Raw genomic sequence first — 5,562 nt, forward strand, 5'->3', positions numbered from 1 at the left:
TTGTATACTCACTGAAACAAAACATATTTGCCAGCATAAATAAGCATGGAATGGTACCCTTCTTGGAACTTCTGTATATTTCTCTTGTTGTCCCATGACTTTGCTGTTAGAATTTACTTTGCCCTCATCTGTCTTCTTTGTTTCAACTGTCAGGTTGCAAAGTAACTTCAAAAGTACCAAAATGTTAGCATACAAATTTGTCTAGGGAGAAAAAAAATGTTATACCAACTTCTTAACATGCCCCATCTATACCACCCTCCTAGAAATCTTTTTGCATCTGAATACCAACATCACTCTTTTGATATTCTGTCTGGTAGTCTGTATGTAATAATTTTAGTGCATTCTGTTATTAAATAAGCAAATGTTGAACAGTCATCCCTGCAATGGCTAGCAATGATCTAAACAATGCAGGTAATAACAGACAATATAAAGGGTAGTGTTTGGCCTTAAATCTATTTTTCCCTGATGAAGCTAACCCATGTTCTTTCTAGCTTTCTGTGCAGTCCACATGGAAGCTTCTACTCTCCCCTGCCTGTGTGCTCTCTGGCTTTAGAAGCTTCTCCCGACAGGTTAAACACTCTGTGGTCATCCCCTGCCCAACAGATTCGCCCAGCAAAATACCTTGTGAAAGAGTGTAAATTTGCTTCAGTTACCTGCCTGAAGCAGCTCCAAAACCAAACTAAAAGGCAAAGCTTTCTAAACTCTCCTCCCAATGGGTTAAACACTCCATGGTCATCGCCTGCCCAACAGATTCGTCCAGCAAAATACCTTGTGAAAGAGTGTAAATCTGCTTCAGTTACCTGCCTAAAGCAGTTCCCAAACCAAACTAAAAAGCACAGCTTTCTAAACTCTTCTCCTGATGGGTTAAACACTCTGTGGTCATCCCCTGCCCAACAGACTCGCCCAGCAAAATACCTTGTGAAAGAGTGTAAATCTGCTTCAGTTACCTGCCTGAAGCAGCTCCCAAACCAAACTAAAAAGCACAGCTTTCTAAATTTTTCTCCCAATGGGTTAAACACTCTGTGGTCATCCCCTGCCCAACAGACTCGCCCAGCAAAATACCTTGTGAAAGAGTGCAAATCTGCTTCAGTTACCTACCTGAAGCAGCTCCAAAACCAAACTAAAAAGCACAGCTTTATAAACTCTTCTCCTGATGGGTTAAACATTCTTCTCCTGATGGGTTAAACATTCTGTGGTCATCCCCTGCCCAACAGACTCGCCCAGCAAAATACCTTGTGAAAGAGTGTAAATCTGCTTCAGTTACCTACCTGAAGCAGCTCCAAAACCAAACTAAAAAGCACAGCTTTCCAATCTCTTCTTCCAAGGGTTAAACACTCCATGGTCATCACCTGCCCAACAGACTCGCCCAGCAAAATACCTTGTGAAAGAGTGTAAATCTGCTTCAGTTACCTGCCTGAAGCAGCTCCAAAACCAAACTAAAAAGCACAGCTTTCTAAACTGTAGGTGTTCTGTCTATTGCAATTTATCCACACTCCGAATCTGTTCTGTTTTTAAAACTATCTGCTTTTAAAAAAAGTAAACTGCTCTTTAAAGTATTTCTACAGGGCAGATGAGTATACACACAGGTTAGTTTTTTCTGGCTGTAGTAACTTACTTTGGCCACCAGGCGGCAACACAATGCCAGCAGTCTACCACATTCCTTGCTGTTTTAACTAATAGTACCAGTAGCTTTTAGTTTAATGTTTTAACTCTCAATAGTTCCAGTATATGTAGGTTTAATGCTGCCAGCCACACTCTAGAGCATAGATGTCAAACTCAGGCCCGTGGGCCAAATCTGGCCCACAGTGTTATTATATTTGGCCCCCGAGAAAATACCAAATGTCTACTAGAGCTGGTCTGGTGGTATACAGTGCATGCACTGTTAATACTACAAATCCCAGAATGCTCTGCTGGTTCATTGGCGCATCAGTCAGGACCCACAAGTGCCCCCTCCTCTGTTGACATTCATTAGCGACCTCATGCTACCAGTCACTTCGGACCACCCCTCTCAAAAATGGCCAAATGAAAGGTTGAAAACAGAAGCTTTCTAGAAATGTGAGAAGCAGAATATCTGTTCACAAATGTAAAGGACAGACCTGTTTGTCTTGTGTGTGGAGCCAAATTATCTGTAACCAAAGAGTATAACATAAGAAGACACTATGAAACAAAACACCATGACAAGTACAAGGACCTAGACATAGCACAAAAGTGCCAGAAAGTAGAGGAGATGAAAAGAAGTTTAGTTTCATGACAGACTATGTTTACAAAAGCCATATCACAAAGTGAAGCTGCTGTCAAGGCTAGTTTTGTTGTGGCAGCAGAGATTGCAAAATCAGCTTGGCCCTTTAATGAGGGAGAGTTTGTCAAAAAGTGCATGATCAAAGTTTGCGACGTTGTGTGCCCAGATAAAAGCCAAGCATTTTTAAATGTAAGCCTTAGCAGAAACACAGTAGCTGATCGTGCATGTGATCTTGCCACAAATCTACATGAACAGCTGATGGAAACGGGAAAAGATTTCATTGCATTCTCCCTTGCTATGGATGAGAGCAGCAACACATCTTTTACTGCCCTGCTGTCAGTCTTCATCCGTGGAGTGGACTCAAATCTGTGCATTATGGAGGAACTTTTGGGATTAAAATCAATGCATGGCACAATCACAGCAAAAGAAATCTTTAAAGAGGTTTCCAAATGTGTAACTCAAATGAGGCTACCTTGGGATAAACTTGTGGGAATAACGACAGATGGTGTGCCCACGATGTGCAGACAAAAGAGTGGATTGGTGGCCAGGATTTAGGAGAAGATGCGGAAAGAGAACTGTGCAGGTGAGCTAACTGTTTATCACTGCATCATACACCAGGAGTCGTTGTGTGGCAAAGCCCTGAAGATGGAACATGTTATGAGCACCATGACACGAGTAGTTAACTATATAAGAGCTAAAGGTTTGAATCACCATCAGTTCAAGTCTTTTCTGGAGGAGTGTTGTTTGGAATACACAGAAGTGCCGTATCATACAGAGGTGAGATGGCTAAGCAAAGGAAAAATACTGACCAGATGTTTCAAGCTGCGTGAGGAAATTTGTCAGTTTCTAGAAAGCAAAGGGAAAGACACAGCAAAGCTCCGGGATAGAGTTTCTGTCTGAGCTGGCATTTCTCTGTGACATCACAAGCCATCTCAATGTGCTGAATCTGCAGCTTCAGGGGCGGGGCCATGTCATCATAGACATGTATGCTGCAGTGAGGGATTTTAAAACAAAATTGTGCCTGTGGGAGACTCAGATGCTGCAAGGAAACTTGGGCCATTTTCCTTGCTGCCAAACCATAAAAATAGATCTCTACCATTGTGTTCCCAAGTGCACAGTTTGCTGAAAAACTCAGCGTCGAGTTTACCAGATGATTTGCTGACTTTGATGCTCAGAAATGTAGGTTTGAACTGCTTAGTAAACTGTCTGCAGTTGATGTGGAAAGCACACCAACTAACCTCAAAATGGAGCTGATTGAATTCCAGTGTAATGGCACACTGAAGTCAAAGTATGATGCTGTGGGTGCTGCAGTTTCCACGTTACATCCCTGACACAATGCCCCATCTCCGTACGCAAGCTGCTCAAATGCTCCCTATGTTCGGCAGCACATATCTGTGAGCAACTATTGTCCTTGATGAAGATGAACAGAATATCACACAGGAGTCATCTCACTGATGAACACCTTCACTCAATCCTGAGGATTTCCTCAGCTCAGAGCTTGACCCCAAACATTGATGAACTAGCATCCAAGAAGAGATGCCAGGTATCTGGCTTGGACCAGTGTGCATCAGAGTAGATCAGAGTGTAACAAACTGAGCTTGAATGAATGTTATCTTTATGCACTTTACCTTGCTACTCCAAGGCATGGACTTGAATAATTGGATTTTCATTGAAGGAAATTATTATTGTTAGTCTGCGGTGGTGGTGCTGCGGTAGCGTTGTCGCCTTACAGATGTTGCACGTTTGATGCTCAGTGGGTCTTCTGTGTGTCGACATGCGTGAATGGGCATTCCTTCGTTGAAGGTTGTGTATTAGGCCCGGCAAGCCAGCACATAAAAATCTACTGCCAATCATTAGCGGACCGGAGTTCCACTGTGGCGACCCCTAACCGGGAAAAGCCGAAAGACAGACTTGCGTTAGCCTGTGGAAAAAAAGGTTACTGTTGAAATTTAACTCCGAAAGCTACAAACAGAGAAAGAGGCGCAAAATTTTTTTTTTTAATTTTATTCAAGAAATGAATGCCACAGACGTGTCTTGTATTTGACATTTGATTTCACCTGTTTATACTATAGTATTAAGCTTTGCTTGTTTCAGATTCAATATTTAAGCAAAGCTTAAGTTTGTTTCTGTATGCTTAAAATGTTCATTGTTCTATCTGATGAGAAGGAAAAACTTCCTCAATTGTAAACATTTTTTCAATAAATACCAAGGTTGGCCTATGACTTTGTTCATGTTTTTAATTTTGGCCCACTGTGTAATTGAGTTTGACACCCCTGCTCTAGTGTGCTGTTTACCCCCTAGTACATCTTCTGTTCCCTTTGTCTCCTGTTTCTAAACTTATATTTGTAACATTTCCATCTCTGGCTTGCTCTCATTCCCTCTTCAGCTCTGATTTTCACAGTTGCTTCCTTTCTAATTGTTTCAGTGCTGTTTCACACTGCTGACCTGACCCTGTCAGTATTGGTTCCGTTCCAGACAGCTAGGCCACTGTGATATCCATCTCCAGTCTCTATTCCAACACCCTCCCCCAGTTTCTTTCACTTTCCTTTCTTTCCAGCCCCTCCCCCAGACTCTTTAACTTTGCCTTCCTTCCTGTGGTGCCATCTTTAAAATCTTTCTAGCTTTCTGTGCAGTCCACATGGAAGCTTCTACCCTCCCCTGTCTGTGTGCTCTCTGGCTTTAGAAGGTACTGTGTACGACATACTGTTTTATTTATTGCTATTTACACTGCTGCTAAGCACTGTCTGTCAATGCAACGTTAACTGTGCTTGCTAAAAGTTGCTTTATCTGTACAAGCTACTACATTTTACTTCTAGTACTACATTACAGTTTAAGCAGAATTGTCTTCTGCTCTGCTTATAGGGCTCAGTTATCTGTGTTTGTTAAAAGTTGCTTTATCTGTACAAACTATTGCAATTACTCCTAGTACTTCACTGTAGTTTTTTTAAGAATGTTTGTTTTCTGTTCTGCTTGCAGGGCTTAGTTAACTGTGTGTTTGTTAAAAGCTGCTTTATCTGTTTCTTTCACTTTCTTTTCTTTCCAACCCCTCCCCCAGATTCTTTAACTTTGCCTTCTTTCCTTTGGCACCATCTTTAAAACCTTCTAGCTTTCTGTGCATTCCACATGGAAGCTTCTACTCTTGCTTTATCTGTACAAGCTATTGCTCCATTACAATTTCTTTTTAGGATTGTTTTCTGTTCTGCTTACAGGGCTTAACTGTATTTGCTAATATTTGCTACTTCTGTACAACCTACTGCATTTACTTTTAGTGCCCTGCTTTCATGACTTAGTTAACTGGGAATACTGTTATTGCTACACTGGTT

At 41.6% G+C, this 5,562-nt stretch overlaps 1 pseudogene; it reads left to right on the forward strand.

The window, feature by feature from the left end:
* Nucleotides 1-2,014: 2,014 nt before the first annotated feature.
* On the forward strand, nt 2,015-3,815 carry LOC122795925 (annotated as a pseudogene).
* The last annotated feature ends 1,747 nt before the right edge of the window (nt 3,816-5,562 follow it).

The sequence above is a fragment of the Protopterus annectens genome, chromosome 2.part2 (genome assembly GCF_019279795.1).
Source record: "Protopterus annectens isolate FY-2018-M chromosome 2.part2, PAN1.0, whole genome shotgun sequence".
In the NCBI taxonomy this organism is placed as follows: domain Eukaryota; kingdom Metazoa; phylum Chordata; order Ceratodontiformes; family Protopteridae; genus Protopterus; species Protopterus annectens.